Source organism: Xenopus laevis, chromosome 8S (genome assembly GCF_017654675.1).
Source record: "Xenopus laevis strain J_2021 chromosome 8S, Xenopus_laevis_v10.1, whole genome shotgun sequence".
Taxonomy (NCBI): domain Eukaryota; kingdom Metazoa; phylum Chordata; class Amphibia; order Anura; family Pipidae; genus Xenopus; species Xenopus laevis.
In genome coordinates, this window is record NC_054386.1 from 13,391,546 (window position 1) to 13,411,369 (window position 19,824).

The window sequence follows — 19,824 nt, forward strand, 5'->3', positions numbered from 1 at the left end:
TTAGGGACGGGGAGGAAAATCACATGGCTTTTTGTCAAAAAACAAGGAAGTAAAAAATGTTTTCCCCTTCCCACCCCTAATTTGCATATGCTCGGATTCGGTTCGGCTGAATCTTTAGCAAAGGATTCGGGGGTTTCGGCCGAATACAAAATAGTGGATTCGGTGCATCCGTACCAGCTACCTCCAAAAACACCAAACAGTCAATGGAAGGATCTGCTTCTGCTGCTGCTTTTAGATTTTCTGGTAGATTTCTGGTCTCCGGTGTTCGCAGAGCACATATATATGACATATATATTTGTCACATTCCCTATAGGACACACAATAATTCACTGAGTATGTGTTACACTGACCCATGCCTGTTTGTACTGGAGTGTGTCACTATCACTTTAAAACATTTCCCATGGTACTTAAAAAAAAAAACCTTGCCCTCCTCTGCACTTTATTTGCCTTTATCATGTGCCAACTTTCTTTTGTGCAGCCATCATGCTGGGTTTGGGGTCATCCAAAGACCCAAAAGACTAAAACAGTGATGGTGACCATATATTCAGCATGAGAAATGAATATAAGCTTAAGAAATACATCAGTATACATCTTCTAGGCAAAAGGAGCCCCCCTATAAGATATATTGGATCATTCATCTGACACCGAACTGCTGCATGAAGACGGAATGAAGAGAAACAGATGCTGAGAGAGGAATAGTGAAAATACACTTGATTATTTCAGAAACAATGCAGACCTTTTAATTGATTGTATTTAGGAAGTTTCTTATTTCAGTATGAGGAAGCTTCTATTACATTTAAATTTTCACAATAGTTCCCCTTTAAGGACAGCATAATGGTTACAGGTGGAGAAGAAAGACATTATATTACAAACAGGTACAGTAGGGCAAGTGTGAGGCCAAGGAAAAGGAACAAAACATAAGGAATGTTTTTAAAAAAACACCATCATTTTCCATTTAAAATGTGTCAGGGAGTCACTTTAAAGTAGAATTTATTAAAGGGCATAAAGTGACTTATGAATTAAAGGGCAGGCATTATTGTTTGCTCCAGTGCAGTAACCCATAGCAACCAATGAGATGTTTGCTTATAAACAGGTGCCCATCAAATGATATCTGCTGATGGGTTAATGAAGTGACCAGCTCCATGTTGTAGCTCCCACCCTTCCCAGCTAAAGTCAGGTGATCCCACTGGTGGCCAATAAAAGGGCAGCCAAGTTTGGGAGTTTTAATCTTGAAAGCAGCAAGTAAGTTGCAGGTCCCAGTGTAAAATGTATAATTAAACCATAGAATTCTTAATGAATCAGATGAAAATTGAGCATAGGACTGGCCAGATATGGGATGACTTTGACGTAGTTGGCCAGCTTAAATATATTGCAATATATGGACAAACAATCCCTGATTTGATTAAAGGGTAAGGCATTTTTCAGTAGCAGTATGCACAAAATGTCTCTGTCTTAAATATATTGATAATGGGTTAAGTGCCTTAAAGTGGACCTGTCATCCAGACACAAAAATCTGTATAATAAAAGTCCTTTTCAAATTAAACATTTTTTACTAAAGCATTCTTAGCTCTTGTAAGCTCATTTAAAAATCTCAGCTGTCAATCAAATATAGTCTGCCACTCCTTTATGCCTTAGGCATAGAGGCGGGGCAGACAATTACTTTCACTTTCCATTCAGCACTTCCTAGATGTCACTGCTCTCCCCACATTCCCCCTCTCTCTTTATCATTTAATTGTGTAACCAGGGCATGGGGATGGACATCAGGTCCCCCATTCTGGTGCACAAACAAGATTCTGAGATGATACAAGACTTGTCTTAAACGAACAGTAACACCAAAAAATGTAAGTGTTTTAAAGTAATGAAAATATCATGTAGTGTTGCCCTGCACTGGTAAAACTGATGTGTTTGCTTCAGAAACACTACTATAGTTCATATAAACAAGCTGCTGTGGAGCAATGGCGGAAATTGAAAAACGGCTATATGGCACAGGTTAACTAATGGATAACAAATAACACCATTAGACAGACAGAGCTTATTTGCTATCTGCTGTGTAACTTGAGCTTTTTCTCCTTTGAATGGCTGCCCCCATTGCTACACAGCAGCTTATTTATATAAACAATAGTAGTGTTTCTGAAGCAAACACAGCAGTTTTACTAGTGCAGGGCAACACTGCATTATATTTGTATTGCTTTAAAACACTTCTATTTTTTGACGTTACTGTTCCTTTAATAACAGTGTCCACGAAATGGCTCCTGCCTGCTTGCTATAATTATGAATTCCCAGACTGAAACAAACAAGATTCAAATAATGTATATTGTGTAATTAAGGTTCATTTTGCTTGACTAATGTGATAACATAGGATTTTGAATATTTTTTTTGGATGACGGGTCCCCTTTAATACATCTGGGTAGAATATAATGGGTGGCCATAGAAAGTGGCGATAACTGTTGCATGAATGTTATAACACACAAATAATATATTTGCTTCAAAGTGGCGCTGACATTTTTTATGGCATTATTGTCACCATATATATATATATACCTTTCTGTTACATTAGTCCAAACACTAGAGATCCTGCTTCAGTTATCTCAGTTGAAGCAATGACTAATCTTGCCCCAGCTTTATATAATCCTACTGAAATACAACTCAGCAGTCACTATTGCAGCACATACTATTCCACCTCCCTGTTTCTCTGCATCTACCTGACCTGGGCTCACACATCTACTCTCTTATTTATGGAGACTTTATCGAATGCTGTTGCTAAGACAACGTCTGCCATGCACAGAATACGGGGATGGATGGGGATATTTTTAGTCTGTAGTTTATTCCATATTCACACAGCAGGGGGCGCCCCCTTCTCAATGTGCCAAGGAAAGTGCAGAACATCCAGGCGGCGGCGGCTGCATTAATCAGAGCAAGGAAAAAACTGCTCAGACAAATAGGAAATATAACTGTATCATTTAAAATGTTAAGCAGATAAAGTGCTAAATATAGAAAGAAGGAGGCCGGCTGGAAACGTGTAACATGGATTGGCATAAAACTAGAAGATAGAGCTGGGCCCTTGTTACCTCTTAAATTGCTCATTGGCTGTGTATTTTTATATGTAATCTGTATGTTTGATGTATTCACCGTTCTATTGTACAGAACTGTGGAATATGTTGTTGCTTTATATAGTGTTAATAATAATAATAATAATAATAATGTGAACAAATGTAAAGCCCCAGTTGACTTGTTTTCTGCTTTTCTGTACAGTTTAAGTACAACGACCTGTGGCTTTACATTACACACTGGCGACTAACTGACAGGCTTAGCACGTGGGCAGGGACCTTTAGAAAAAAAATATCAAATAATTAATTAGTAGATTTTTTTCATTTTCAGTATCCCCCCCCCCCAGTTTGTTGGGTAATTAGCAGACCGAGGCAAGGCAGATATACAGTAGGTTAAAGGAACAGTAACACTAAAAAAGGTGTTTTAAAAGAATGACAATATAATGTAGTGTTGGCCTGCACTGGTAAAACTGACTACTATAGTTTATATAAACAAGCTGCTGTGTAGCCATGGGGCAGCCATTCAAGCACAGGATACACAGTAGATAACAGATAAGTACTACTATAGTTTATATAAACAAGCTGCTGTGTAGCCATGGGGGCAGCCATTCAAGCACAGGATACACAGTAGATAACAGATAAGTACTACTATAGTTTATATAAACAAGCTGCTGTGTAGCCACGGGGGCAGTCATTCAAGCACAGGATACACAGTAGATAACAGATAAGTACTACTATAGTTTATATAAACAAGCTGCTGTGTAGCCATGGGGGCAGCCATTCAAGCACAGGATACACAGTAGATAACAGAGAAGTACTACTATAGTTTGTATAAACAAGCTGCTGTGTAGCCATGGGGGCAGCCATTTAAGCACAGGATACACAGTAGAAAACAGATAAGTACTACTATAGTTTATATAAACAAGCTGCTGCGTAGCCATGGGGGCAGCCATTCAAAGCTAAAAAAGGAGAAAAGGCACAGGATTCCAAGCAGATAACAGATAAACTCTGCAGTATACAATGGGATTCTTCAGAACTTATCTGTTATCTGTTGCTTGAATGGCTGCCCCCAACCCTACACAGCAGCTTGTTTATATAACACATAGTAATGTTTCTGAAGCAAACACACCAGTTGTACCAGTGCAGGGCACCACTACATTATATTGTCATTCCTTTTAAACGCTTACATTCTTTGGTGTAATTGTTCCTTGAAATGCTAGGGTTAAACATGATCACGTGTGGGTGTGAAGATGCCGGATTTGTTTTCCTTGGCTTTCAAACCTTTCTGCTGCCCCCCCCCTTCAACTGTTATCTGATTGCAGAGTTTTGGGCAGCAGAGATTTTTAAAAAATATAAACCAAAACTCATTGAGAAGATAAAAGGGTCAATATAACTTATTCACTAGTTTGTGTGCCCAGGGCTGGATTACCCACAAGTAGGGTTGCCAACTTTACATAAAATTTCCACCGGCGGGTGGTGGGGACGGGAACAAAAGGGGCGGTTCTTGATGCAAAAGGGGTGGAGCCATGCCGCATGTGATGACCAAAAGGCGGAGAAAAGGTAAATTTTGAGCGGCTTGGGGGCGGGCCAAGGGCTTTTTTAAGGGTATTATAAATTTACCGGCAACTACACTGCAGGTAAATTTGTAATACCGGCCCCAGCCTTGGCAGGTGTTGGCAGGTAAAATACCGGACTGGACGGCAACCCTACCCACAAGGCCAGGGGTGTCCAAACTGCGGCCCGAGGGCCACATGCGGCCCAGGATAGATATGAATGCGGCCCAGCTTGTAATGCTTGGTTCCTGAGGAAATAGGAGGAGGGGGGACTCTGCCTATTGCCCAATTAATAATACGTCCATTTAATATCCAGGTGTCCCATATTCCAGTGTAGAGCTCCATCTGGATATCCAACTGCCATTGTAGTTCTTTTCTGTGTATTTCCTTTACTTTTACAAATCAAACGTGTTTGTGTATTTCATGTGTGGCCCCAGACAATTTTTCTTTTTCCAATGTGGCCCGGCGAGCCAAAAGTTTGGACACCCCTGCACAAGGCACTTGCCTAGGGCCCACCTAGTTTTCGGGGCCCTGTCCTAGTGACGAATTCTGATCACAGATCTAATTGATCACAAAACATCACACTGGGCTGGCTACTGGCTGACTTCCGTATCTCTGCTTATACGTTTGTGTGTGAATTGGCACACAATTATCACAGCATCGATGCGCTCGCACAATCACTCACATGGGGAGGGGCCAGGCCTTTCAGACCAATAAAAACCAAGAGTGCGGCAATGCTTTTGGCAGAATGTCCCTAGCAACCGGAGCAGATGCAAACACGTATTGATTCTTTCTGCTCCAACCTACAGCACTGCCTGTATAACCCACACTCCTGCCAGGCTGAGATATTGAAGGAGATCTTCTTACAAGTAGAGATGCACCGAATCAACTATTTTGGATTTGGCCGAATCCCCGGTGAAAGATTCGGCCAAATACCGAACCAAATCATAATTTGCATATGCAAATTAGGGGCAGGAAAGGAAATGTGATGAAAAGTCACATGATTTCCCTACCCGCCCCTAATTTACATATGCAGATTAGGATTCGGTTCGGCCAGTCACAAGGATTCGTCTGAATCCTTAACCTGCTGAAAAAAACCAGAATCCTGGCCGAACCAAATCCTTGATTCGGTGTATCCCTACTTACAAGTAACATTTGTCTTACTGATCTGGATGTTTATTATACAACCATTTACTATAGAGAGGATCCACATATACCCCCTAATGAGACTTGCCTAAAGGAACAATACCAGCCTATTGATCTTTTGCAATACCCTATTCTAACTAGGGATGCACCGAATCCAGGATTCGGCCTTTTTCAGCAGGATTCAAATTTGGCCGAATCCTTCTGCCTGGCCAAACCGAATCCTAATTTGCATATTCAAATTAGGGGAGGGAAATTGCATGACTTTTTTTGTCACAAAACAAGGAAGTAAAAAATGTTTTCTCCTTCTCAACCCTAATTTGCATATGCAAATTAGGATTAGGTAGAATCTTTCACAAAGGATTTGGAGGTTCGGCCAAATCCAAAATAGTGGATTCGGTGCATCGCTAATTCTAACATATCCGTGTATAAGGTGCATGACATTTTTTGCACACAGTACTGAACGGATACTTTTTTTTTTTAAAACAAAAAACTTTATTTTTAGGAGTGATTGCTTAAAAAGGGGCCCTTCATGATACACAAATACTAATAAATGTGATTTTTTTTAAAGTGTAATTTTGTTGCACATAAATTATTTTTACCGTCGACACCTAAGATCCACTGGAAGGAGTGTTATATTTTTATGAATCAAGAAGATCTTATTGGGATAAGATCTCTGGGGGTAGTGGAGTTCTCATGGCAATTTGGGGTTAATGGAAAGGTTAATTATATAGAGAATGATGCGATCCGCATCGGAGCTCACCCAGTCTCGCTGTGTTCTCCTGGTCGCAGCCTGTGTGAGACGCCAGCTACTTCCCGCCGGTATTCAGTACAAAACACTCGATAATCTCATCACGTTCGGCGCTGTTCCAGGACATAAGCAGTCTGACATCACTAACCTGATCAATCACTGTTTTTGGTAAAAATTATATTTCTACATAGCAAATAATTTACTAGTAGGTGTAGTAACGTCATAGAAACCAACATGACATCAATTCTGTATCATTGATTCATTCATTGAGGCTTGTTCCAAATAATAGCAGCGTGGAGTTCCATTAGTGAGGTTATTCATTCTTTGAAATTGATTTTAAGGGCAACCAAAACCTGTATAAGAAAACTGAAAATACAATTCAAATGGATAGAAGAATAGCCAAAATGGCAAAGACTCAGCCAATGATCAGCTCCAGGAAGATCAAGGAAGGTGTAAAGTTACCTATGAGTAATGTTACAATTAGAAGACGCCTGTGTGAAGCCAAGATATCGGCAAGAAGTCTCCGCAAAGTCCCAATGTTGAAAATAGACGTGCTGAAGAGCTTACAATTTGCCAAAGAACACATTGACTGGCCTAAAGAGAAATGGCACAACATTTTAAGGACTGATGAAAGCAAGATTGTTCTTTTTGTGTCTAGGGGCCGCAGTTTGTCAGATGACCCCAAACACTGAATTCAAGTCACAGTACAGAGTGAAGACAGTGAAGTCGGTGGCACAAGCATCATGATATGGGAATGTTTCTCATACTATGGTGTTGGCCTATTTATCACATGGATCAGTTTCAATACAACAAAATACTTGAAGAGGTCATGTTGCCTTATGCTGAAGAGGAAATGCCCTTGAAATGGGGGTTTCAACAAGACAAGGAACCCAAACACACCAGTAAACGAGCAACATATTGGTTCCAGACCAACAAGATTGACTTATGAAGTGGCCAGTCCAATCCCTGGACCTTAATCCAATAGAAAACTTGTGGGTGACATCAAAAATGCTGTTTCTGAGACAAAACCAAGAAATGCAGAAGAATTGTGGAATGTAACAGGTGCCAGAAGTTGGTGGACTCCATACAACACAGATGTGCAGCAGTTCTCAGAAACACTGGTTATACAACTAAATATTAGTTCAGTCATTCAAAGGAAAGCAAAATCTTGAACCATTTTTCAGTTTATACAGTGAATGTTTGAGTTTATAAAGAAGAATTCAGACACTGCTATTTTTTGGAACAGCCTAATATTTCCCTTTTCTTCACTTTCTGTAAAGGAATAAGATAAATTTGATAAATATTTCATGTTTTGATTTGGAATAGAATGTGCAGTGTTCCCAATGCATTTGTCTGTATGGAAATAAAAGTTATTATTAAGATTTTGAGCTTTATTCACTTTTCTAAACACCCTGCTATTATTCTGAACACAAATGTTTTATGGCATGGCCTTCAAAGTGCCATCTAGAAACATATGAAAGTAAACTACTAACAGCCAGCCCAAAAAATAAATAAATAAAATAGTTGTATAAAATAAGTAGGGGCAGCATTTGTTCAAGTAGGAAGCAGCTCTAGTAAATTAGTCCCATTGTAGGATCCACCAGTAACTACAGTGCATTTAAACTAATAGAGACAAATTTCTGGATGTTGGCAAGCTTGCACCTATGTTAGTTAATGACAGCCACTAAATCCAAATACTTTTTGGCCAATAGCTCCACTGCTCTCCTTCTATCTTCCAATTCACGACTTTCTGCACAGAAACAGGAATGAAAGCCGTTCTCCGAGAACCCACTCCAAAAACCCTCCACCCAAACATATTTATTTAAAGAAAGACAAGGCCGGTAAAGGAAGCTCAAAGTAATTAATCCCAGGCCTGAAGAACTGGCACCCAATCAAGTATGGAGTAATCAGGGGAAAAAAGATTAGTAAACTAGACAAATTCTTTTAAAGTGATTCATGCAGATACATTTAGTAGGGATGGGTCAGATTTACACCATGGAATGTTTGATTAAAACAATTAATAATAAACAACCCCCCCCCCCCAAAAAAAAACATTCACTTGTAGGAAGTCGCAAAGTAGGAATTCAGACTCTTCCTCTCATTCTGGGAATCCTAACTCCTAATGATGGCTACTAGCCAAACCAGACATCAGGATTTGTTTCCAGCTCTCTATTAAAAAAGAGCCACATTACTGCTGATCTGCCCTACATTTTAAAGGGATGGTTCCCTATTACATTAACTTGTATTGTGTTATAGAATGGCCAGTTCTAAGCAACTTTTCAATTGATCATTATTTTATTTTTTATTATAGGTTTTTTTTAAAATGATTTGCCCTTTTCTTCTGACTCTTTCCAGCTTTCAAATGGGGGTCAGTGCCCCCATCTAAAAAACAAGTGTTCTAGAAGGCTACACTTTTATTGTTATTGCTACGTTTTATTACTTATCTTTTTATTTAGACCCTCTCCTATTTATATCTCAGTCTCTTATTCAATCACTTTGTGGTTGCTAGGGTAATTTGGAACCTAGCAAACGGATTGCTGAAATTGAAAATTGGAGAGCTACTAAATAAAAAGCTAAATGAATCAAAAATAACATTGTACTTTGATTAAAAAGTTGATTGAAGAGGGGAAAACATATAAAAAAAAAAGTGCAGAAAATGAGCTCGAATGCTTTAAAACAGCAACCAAAACCTGAAAGACGTGGAAGAAAATGGAAATCTACCATTCGAATGAATAGAAGAATAGCCAAAATGGCAAAGACTCAGCCAATGATCAGCTCCAGGAAAATCAAAGAAAGTGTAAAGTTACCTGTGAGTAATGTTACAATTAGAAGACGCCAATGTGAAGCCAAGTTATCGGCAAGAAGCAAAGTCCCATTGTTGAAAAGAAGATGTGCTGAAGAGCTTACAATTTACCAAAGAACACATTGACTCTCCTAAAGAGAAATGGCACATTTTGTGGACTGATGAAAGCAAGATTGTTCTTTTTGGGTCTAGGGGCCACAGACAGTTTGTCAGACGACCCCCCAACACTGAATTCAAGTCACAGTACAGAGTGAAGACAGTGAAGTCGGTGGCACAAGCATCATGATATGGGGATGTTTCTCATACTATGGTGTTGGGCCTATTTATCTCATACCAGGGATCATGGATCCGTTTCATTACATCAAAATACTTGAAGAGTCATGTTGCCTTATGCTTAAGAGAGGAAATGCCCTTGAAATGGGGGTTTCAACAAGACAATGACCCCAAACACTCCAGTTAATGAGCAACATCTTGTTTCCAAACCAACAAGATTGACGTTATGGAGTGACCAGTTCAATCTCTGGACTTAAATACAATAGAAAACTTGTGGGGTGACATCAGAAATGCTGTTTCAGAAGCAAAACCAAGAAATGCAGAAGAATTGTGGAATGTAACAGGTGCCAGAAGTTGGTGGACTCCATACAACACAGATGTGCAGCAGTTCTCAGAAACACTCGTTATACAAATAAATATTAGTTCAGTCATTCAAAGGAAAGCAAAATCTTGAAACAATTTTCAATTTTTTTTTAAAACAATTTTCAGTTTACAGTGAATATTTAAGATTGTAAGAATGCAGACACAGCTATTTTTTGGAACCTTTTTCTTCACTTTCTGTAAAGGAATAACACAAATTTGATAAATATTTCTTCATGTTGGAAAAGAATGTGCAGTGTTCCCAATGCATTTGCCTGTATGGAAAAAAAAAAGCTATTATAAGGATTTTGAGCTTTATTCACTTTCACAGATTATTCCGTCTTCCTGGATCTTGCCACTTACCTTCAGTAGGCTCCTGTTTTGGCAACTGGACAGCTGCATGGTGATAATTTGTTAAGTTTTTAAAGGTGCTTGTCATCTCTTCCTTTCATGTCCTGCTTAGTTATGCAGACTTATAAAGTATCTTGTTATTTTTCTTAACAAACAAGATTGGAGTCAAGTATAATAGTTACCGGCCAGGCTGATAACTTGCAGGTTAGGTGGAACCTCTTTTTATATATGGAAAGCCACAAAATACTCCATAGATGGAGGGGCTTGTGATTTCGGTGAATCCAAGGAAGATTTGATTTGGTTAAGTCTTTACTGCTAAGCAGGGTGAGGTTTTTGCCTGAAACATTTGTTGAATATTTTGTTGAAACTCAAAAATCAATAATTTGGAACATCCCTAACAGGAACGCATCTTAAAATCCAAAGATCAAATAGACCAGTCATACTTACAGAATGTGTCCAGGGCAACTGTAGAACCAAAAATGTGATAAAATACAGTAAGTGAGCATGAAGGCAAAGACACCAACCAACTCCTACAAATCAACCAACTCCAACAACTACAAACCACCATTGTCAGTTCTTAAGGAACCATTAAAATCATAAAGTGAATATACTGTAGTTTTTCAACACAAATTCCCTACATGGCTTGTATATATATCCCCTTGTAGCAAAAAACAGGATGCTTTAGGACTTGCGTTCCTTTCTCAAACCATCAAGTATAACAATTTAATGCACAGAATAAATAGCACTCCCTCGTCTTGTGACTCATTTTCTTAAAGGGGATCAGAGCAGTACAACTCAATAAAATAAAGCTGTATAAATCATATTAATTCCCGGGGTTCTAGATGAATCATACCGCTGAATCATAACAGTACTGCACAATTCGGCAATTTATTATGGAATGTGAAACTGTAACATGACTTACTTTGAATACTTTGGACCTAGTGTACTGGAACAAGCATAAATGCCCATAAAGACAGAGAGGAATATAAATAGAGAACGGCCTAGACAGAAAGATAAGCAATAAAATTTAGCAAATTGTAGCTTCACAGAGGAATGTTTTTTGGATGCTGAGGCCACTGACCCCGTCTGAAAGCTGGATAAGGTCAGAAGAGAAAGGTAAATCATTTTAAAAACTATAAAAAGGACCAACTGAAAAATTGCTAAGAACAGGCCATTCTATAACCTACTTAACGCTAACCTGAAAGCATTAACATAAACAGAGTCCTTTACCATATATTTACACTCAAATAGGAGTGGACATATTTGCATTATTTGAGGCAGGGACACAATCACAGATCTTGGGACCCCTCACAACTACTGTATATAACAGGCCAGCCTGCTTACCAGCTATTGTCTTGCCTCCCTGGAGGGTTTGAGGGGCCCTTTCTTAAAAAAAAACCTTCATCCTACAGAAGTCCTGGCCCAATGGTGGTCCTGAATGTATGCACTCTCCTTGATTATATAGTGAATAAAGTACCCCCTCTTGTGAAATATAAGGATATTATAAGTTACCGAGGAGTTTCATGACCATATAAAACACGAGGCCGAAGGCCAAGTGTTTTTATACAGGTCATTTAACTCCAAGGTAACTTCCAATATCCTCATATTTTACAACTGGGGGTACTTTATTTATTATAATACACAAGTTTCAATGAGTCATGACATCAGAACTCACTGTTTATAACTGATGACATCAGCACTCACCGTTTATAAGGATATAATTTACAAGATATTCATGGCTTTTGTGTATTATATCGGAATATCCCCATGTGTTTGTTACCAGCGGATAATGCATGTGGAGAATGCCCGGCCTGATGAAAACATAACAGGATCATAATAAAGGAAGAGATGATTTTACCAATTCCCATTATCACCCCACAATGCACATCATGAAAGAATCCCAGTGTAACTGTCCCCCTTGTATGGTTTCCATGTTCGGATGATAAAATTGCTAAATATTGAATGAGCGAATTTATCAAACAAAAATGGAGCTTGTACAGTATATGGGTCAGATTCACTAAAGGGCGAATTGTCGCAAGCGACTGCTTCGCCATACCTTGCACAACTTCGTCAGGCGCAAATGCACAACAAATACACTAATTCACTAAAATACAAAGTTTCATCCCGGGCGTCAAACACTGGCGACTTTTTGCTAGCGTTATTTCGGCTATGAGAGCATTTCATTTCGAAGATGCGCTAGCGTTCATTTGTGCCTTGTGAAAATTTGCTAGTGATCTTGTGCTTAGGTCAATTTGCATACGACGGGAAATTTAAAGTTGTATGGACGTCTTATTATAAATGTTTTGAAAAACTTTTAAAATACATGTCCAGGGAACCTTAATAAAGACAAGAGAGTTAATATAATGCCCTACACATGAGCCCACTGTAAAATTAATGTTCCATATGTCCTAAAATGTGCGGAGAAAACCGGTTACCCAAAAAAAGTTTGTCAGCCAAAAAAAAAAAAGTCAGAACTTTTACAGGCAATTCTGCGTCAAAAAAGGAAAAGTCACCAGTGTTTTTGGAACTTTAATGCATTTTCGGCACACGGGATATGATGTAAGTGACAGAAGATTGAGGAAAATCTGGCTGCTTTTTAGCACTTTGCCTGGTCTGAGGTGGCGAAGTCAACTCTGGCGAAAGAGGTAACGTTCAGTAAAATCCGCACTTTAGTGAGTTTGCGGAGTAACGATTGGTCGCCAGAGCAAAAGCGAATGAATGCTGGCGACGTTTGACGCTGGCAAATGAACGCTGGCGCCTGTTAGTGAATGGCTGATGTCCCTGTGGGTGGCAACGTTGATGAAAAGTCGCAACAGTTAGCCACTTCTCCCTTTAGCGACTCTGCCCCATGTGTTCTGAGAACTTGCACTTGGGGACTTTTGTTTAAATTCCAGATTCAACTCCAAATGTGTCCCAAGATCCGGCTCAAAGTTCAGCAGCACTTTAATACGCACTGAAAAGGACACACAAGTGAAAAAAAAGACACACACACAGCAGTGTTACAAAACATTGTATTAATCATCTCCCTTCACTTTCAATATAATGTGAAATATAGCCGTGATTTGTAACTACATGGGAGGAAATGAGTAATAAATACATTGTAGCAAATCACAAGGGTGTTTCACCCGTAACAACATCTGAAAACTGTACACTATGCAAATAACAGCATCTCCAAACATTAGTGTGTGTTTTTTCCTTAGATCTTTAAGCTTAAACACATGTAACAGACATGCTTACTTCATAAAAGACAAAGTTTATAAAAAATATGCATCGCATGGCAACATTAACTAGCCAAAAATATCTCTTTGTGCACTGAACGTTATACGGGAGACCAGGACTTGCATGCATTTGCAACAGAGGGAAGCCTGAATTCAGCATGCAAAGAAAAAAGAAAAAAAAAGACAAAAGGAAATGTTCAAAAGTTTTATTTTTCCTTTTAAAAAAAAAGGAGGCTTACAATAGCCTTAAATACACACATGGGTGGGGTGTTGTATTAATAAGGGAGGAATAATTTGTTCACTGCTAGTAACATTCCTGTTTTCTCTCTATTCCTCGCAGAGGAATAAACATTCATTCTTAACCCTTTTGTAGGCCGAGGGGTCCGGTGACGATGAGCCGGGACACCGGACCCTCTAGCAGCAGAAGGGTTAAGCAAAGAAATACAAAAAAATAAAACTTGCTTTGCAAAGTCTGATAAGTTCTATAAAATTAAGTTTAGTGTTAGAACAGCCGTGTGCAAATTGCTGCCTTTGCATGGTCTATGCTTTTTTTTTTTTCAGGCACATTAAGAGAAAAACCTCGAATGAGATGCTCATAGTATGTGCACAATACAGAATAAAGCTCACAGTATGTGTGTGTATCATACAGGATAAAGCTCACAGTATGTGTATCATACAGAATAAAGCTCACAGTATGTGTACCATACAGAATTAAGCTCACAGTATGTGTACCATACAGAATAAAGCTCACAGTATGTGTACCATACAGAATAAAGCTCACAGTATGTGTACCATACAGAATTAAACTCACAGTATGTGTACCATACAGAATAAAGCTCACAGTATGTGTACCATACAGAATTAAGCTCACAGTATGTGTACCATACAGAATAAAGCTCACAGTATGTGTACCATACAGAATAAAGCTCACAGTATGTGTACCATACAGAATTAAACTCACAGTATGTGTACCATACAGAATAAAGCTCACAGTATGTGTACCATACAGAATTAAGCTCACAGTATGTGTACCATACAGAATAAAGCTCACAGTATGTGTACCATACAGAATAAAGCTCACAGTATGTGTACCATACAGAATTAAACTCACAGTATGTGTACCATACAGAATAAAGCTCACAGTATGTGTATCATACAGAATAAAGCTCACAGTATGTGTGTGTATCATACAGAATTAAGCTCACAGTATGTGTACCATACAGAATAAAGCTCACAGTATGTGTACCATACAGAATTAAGCTCACAGTATGTGTACCATACAGAATAAAGCTCACAGTATGTGTACCATACAGAATAAAGCTCACAGTATGTGTACCATACAGAATAAAGCTCACAGTATGTGTACCATACAGAATAAAGCTCACAGTATGTGTACCATACAGAATTAAGATCACAGTATGTGTACCATACAGAATAAAGCTCACAGTATGTGTACCATACAGAATCAAGCTCACGGAAGCAGATAGCTCATGGCACTAAACAGCTAGCAATGTAATGGGAAACCTATGTGGGCATGGAAAGATTTATTTGCTTGCCCCAAACTTTTTTGCACAACCATTTGGACTCAAGGAAAAGCCTTGAGCTAAGCCAATTACAGCTGTTTTGGAACTACAAAAGAAAATATATGCATACAAGCGATATTCGACACTCAGTAAAAAGGTTGTTCATGTTTAAACTAACTTTTTATGATGTAGACAATGCTACTCTGCGACAATTTGCAAACGCTCTTCTCTTCGTTTTTTCTTATTTGTGGTTTTTGAATTATTTTGCTTTGTGTTCATTAGTTCTCCCGTTTGGAATCTGAGCAGCTATCTGGCTGTTAGTGTAAAATTTAACCTAGGAACCAGGCAGTGGTTTGAAAGAGAGATAGGAATATGAATAGAGGAGGGCCTAGAAAGATAAGCAATAAAATGTAGCAATGGGAATGGTTTTTGGCTGCTGGGGTCACTGACCCCATCTGAATGCTGGAAAAGGTCAGAAGAGGAAGGTAAATAATTTAAAAAAAACGATATACAAAAAAAAACAAAAAAAAACGACAGACTGAAAAGTTGCTAAGAACAGGCCATTCTATAAAATACTACGGGGGTTATTTACTAAACTCAGAATGCAAAAATCATGAAAGTCATGATTTTTGTTAATAAAATCTGACTTTTAAAAAATCATGAATTTTTTGGAATTTTTTAAACCCCGAGGCTGGAACAGTCTGAATCTAAAAATCCGGCATCTCAGACCTGTCAAGGTTGCATATAAGTTAATGGGAGGAGTCCCAGTGATTTTTTGATGTGCGCTGGGTTTCGTAGAATACTCCGAAGTGTTCGGGTCAAATTTTTAAAAAAAAAATTGCGAAAATCGGATGGAAAAATTAGAATTTTTTTTTGAAAATCCAAATTCTTTTCCTGCAAAGCAAATTTTCGGGTAAATGTAAAATCTTTGGATTATTGCATCAAATCCAGTGCAGATCAGGATATCTTCAGAGCTTCTCCCATTGACTTATATACAACCTCGGCAGGTATGAGATGCAGGATTTTCAGATTCAGACTTTTTCCATCCCCGGGGTTTAATGAATCCTGAAAAATTTGAGTTTTCCTTTTCACTAAAAATTTGGATTGAGTCTTTGGCATTTGAACTTCCACGAATAACCTCCTGAATGTCACACATGTTCCACTCTACATACAGGCATGCGTCACTGCAATATGCTATGCTACAAAAACCTTCACCATTGTCCCAACAACACAAGGTATTAGTGGAAGGAAATGCCTCAGTTAATATTGTCCACCATCTTGTCTGGCTTTTACTACGTAAAGGAGAATGATGATTGGAATAGCTCTTGCCATTTTGTCGGGATTGTGCATGGGGCCCTTTGCTAAACACTACGCATTTTATAATACAGATAATGATAAATATGGATATCTTGGCCAATCAAAACAAACAGAAGCTGTGGCAATAGAAGCTAAAGAGTTGAATTTTTTAAAGACCCCATTGTACACACACACAGTTCATATATTCCTGGTAAGGCAGCAAGTAGATCATCAAAGCACAGGAATTAGTTTGATGGTGCTGATGCAGCGAAGCTTTAAGACGTGTCAACAAGAATGTGCATTTCATTTCTATGGATTTCCTTTCCAGACAGAAAAGTCTACTAATAGTTTACTATCCTGTCCTTCCTTAGGTAATTTTATGCCAAAGAATATAATTACCCAGCTACACAAGTGCAACAGCCTACAGAAAATAAACTCTGGCAATAAAGTTTGTATTATTATCAGTATCAGAAATCAGTATTAATCACACACTTGTAGTGTGACCTATAGTCGTTTTTAGGAGCAGATATAATCGTCTTATCAGCCAGGCTGAGAAACAACATCAGAAATTACATTCTCTGCTTTTCAATGTGAGATTTCTAATGAGAAAGCAATGATATTGAAGTCACCAGTATACACAGGGCCTTATTAAATTTTCAATTCATATCCCAATCTTTAGCAAGAGTTGAGGCTACATGATCACTTGCTCAGAGTTCAATTGCCCAGCTTTTATGGACAGATTTATCAAAGGTCGAATTTCGAATTGATGTGAAATTTGTTTACTCTAATAAATTTCAATATCCAATTAAACGTATTTGCGAACGGTGGCACGTGGCGTGAATGCACGGACGACATGCGCGCCATCACCGTTAATAGTTTCATGTATGTGGGCAAGGCAGATCGGGAGAGGGGGTCTAGGCCGGTGGGGCACATGAGGGCCGGGGGCCCACCGGGTTTTTTTCCGGTGTCCCGCCGGTCCAGTAGCCCTAAAGGTTTTCTTCTGCCAAATAGTAGAGGCTACAGTTGCATAATAGTAAGTGCCATGATTCACATATTTTAATAGGTTATATTGACAAAAAAAACCACATAGGTGTTTAAAAAATAAAACAAAACCAACAATAAAATAGCATAGCCCTCTTTAAAAAATATTTTACAAGTTGCCTTGGGCACCTTATAATAATAAAGCAATGCTGGAAGAACCAACCTGTAGCTCTTAGTCTTGTTTTACCAAGTCTACAGCACATCTGCTGCCATTATATGAGCATGGGAAATACTGTGTGTGGGGGGAGGTATCCATCAGAGCAATAAAAGCAAATAATTAAAATAAAGAAAAATACAGGACGTGCCATTATTGTAGGGAGATCCCTTAATAGAACTACGACAGGCAGATGCTTGATGGAGTAGGAACTAGAACTATTTAGGGCTCTTACAGACGAGCGTTTTTACCGGCGCTCCTGCGTTGTGCTTTCTTCCGTTCAGCTGGAGGGGAACACAGGTATAGACACACTGAATTATATATATTTACATGCGTCTGTGAGTACAGCCCCATTGACAATAATTCAGTGCGTCTACTCCTGCGCTCCCCTGCGGCTGAACGGAAAGAAAGCGCAACGCAGGGGAACACAGGTAAAAACGTTGATCTGCAAGAGCCCTTATGGATATTAAACTAGGTGTAGCAAATAATGCCAGCCCACAGCAGCAAAATATCCATACGTGAGAGAGTAATTATTTCCCTTTACAAATCACTGCTAAGGCCCCATGAAGATTATGCAGTGCAACCTTGGTCTCCGATACACCAAAAAGGGACATTATTCAATTTGAGACAGTCCAGAGAAGGGTGTCTTAGCTAACAATGGGCATGGAAGGGCCCAATTAGAAAGGACTGGAGAAGGGTTATAATTACTGTGCATAAATATGGGAACCATGCCAGAAACTCCTGTGTACTTTAGCCATTCTTTAAGATGATACGAAAGCAGACCGCATTATAACATGTGAAAAAAAGATTTTTTACTGTGAGAGGTGAGACTTCTCTGCTGCAGTTCTACTGGCAGATTCATTAAATATTTTCAATAAGGGACCAATGAATTGAGAAAACTCAAAGCCACTGGGGTTAAGGTTTAGAATAAAACTTCTCCAAGGACAGCTCTCACAGCAAATTGCTGAATTGTCCTTTTCAACCTCAACAATTATATTTCTATTTTTTTCTGAAGAGTTTCTTAGGAACACAGGTTGCTGCAGTAATGGTGAAGGGCAATGGAATGACTAAGCAAGAGTCAAGCAAAGAAAGTCTGAAAAAGGTCCATTGCTTATACGGCTCCAGGGGACTTCCCACACCAGTCAGTTGAACTGAAGAAGCCGCGCAGATGAGTAAAGAAACGTCTTCAATGATGTTTTAGAATTACTTATGCTAGATATACCATGACCTGGATGAATGAAAATCTTCATAGTCATATAGGCTACAGAGTATGCATGAGATCAATGATTTAAGAACTAACAGCTTGAAAGAGGCACTTATTTCCTGCAGGACCACATATATTTGCTAATTTAGCCACACGGACACTACATGGAGCAATGAAACTGAATAGAAGGAAGGCACTGACAATGCCAAGTCAATTTCCATCATATTAGGTCTAGAACTTAATGGCAGAGCAGTTATATTTGGACATAAACACATCTACAAGTGTGGGACTATATAGACCAAATAGGAATAACTGTGATGCTGATGGATTCTTTAACAACTCTTAATAGGGTACAGAGTGAAAGCTGCCTTTGCAGTGTTTGGATAGAAGAGGGATGCTGGGATTCTTATTTCTACTACATGTGGAGCCGATCATCATACTCATAACCAGTTAAGAGTCAGATTCACCCCAAATTGCTACAGAAACACAACTGACTAAAGGATAAAAAGTTTTCCTAGGAAGGATAACTAAAGTGATACTAACACCAGTTGTATAAATGCTTGTTTCACAAGTGCTCAATTTCCTGAAGATCATTTTTTTCAAAAACAATTTTTGACTTAAAAAGCCACCATCCTCCATTTTGAAAACAATAGTGTTAATGTAAACAAGAGATGTACTTCATAAAGGCTTCTGCGGTGTATCTTGCCGGTTTTGCTTCTAAACACCCACAACTGCCTCAAAAAAACCATAAAACAAGAGCAAAAACGTAGCACTCTAGAACTAAAGATTTCTTTAACAACACTGGGTGTTTTGCTTGGTTACTACCCAAAAGTCCTCAGAGGTGACTCTCCTGTGTCAAATATTGGCTAGATTGAACACATGTAATATGTCTACCTATTTCTGTGATTCAATTCGCTGGAATTCCTTCTGTATTAAACTGGACTAAGTCTGAGCCTGTCTGCCGAACATAGTGTCGGCCAATGAGAAATTACATTTCTGAAAAAGTGCCTGACATTTTTGATTGGCTGTTATTTTGGTTTATACTCCTACATATCTTGCTGCAAAGTGTGGTATATACCGCAGTGTTCAGAAAAATAGCAATGCAAC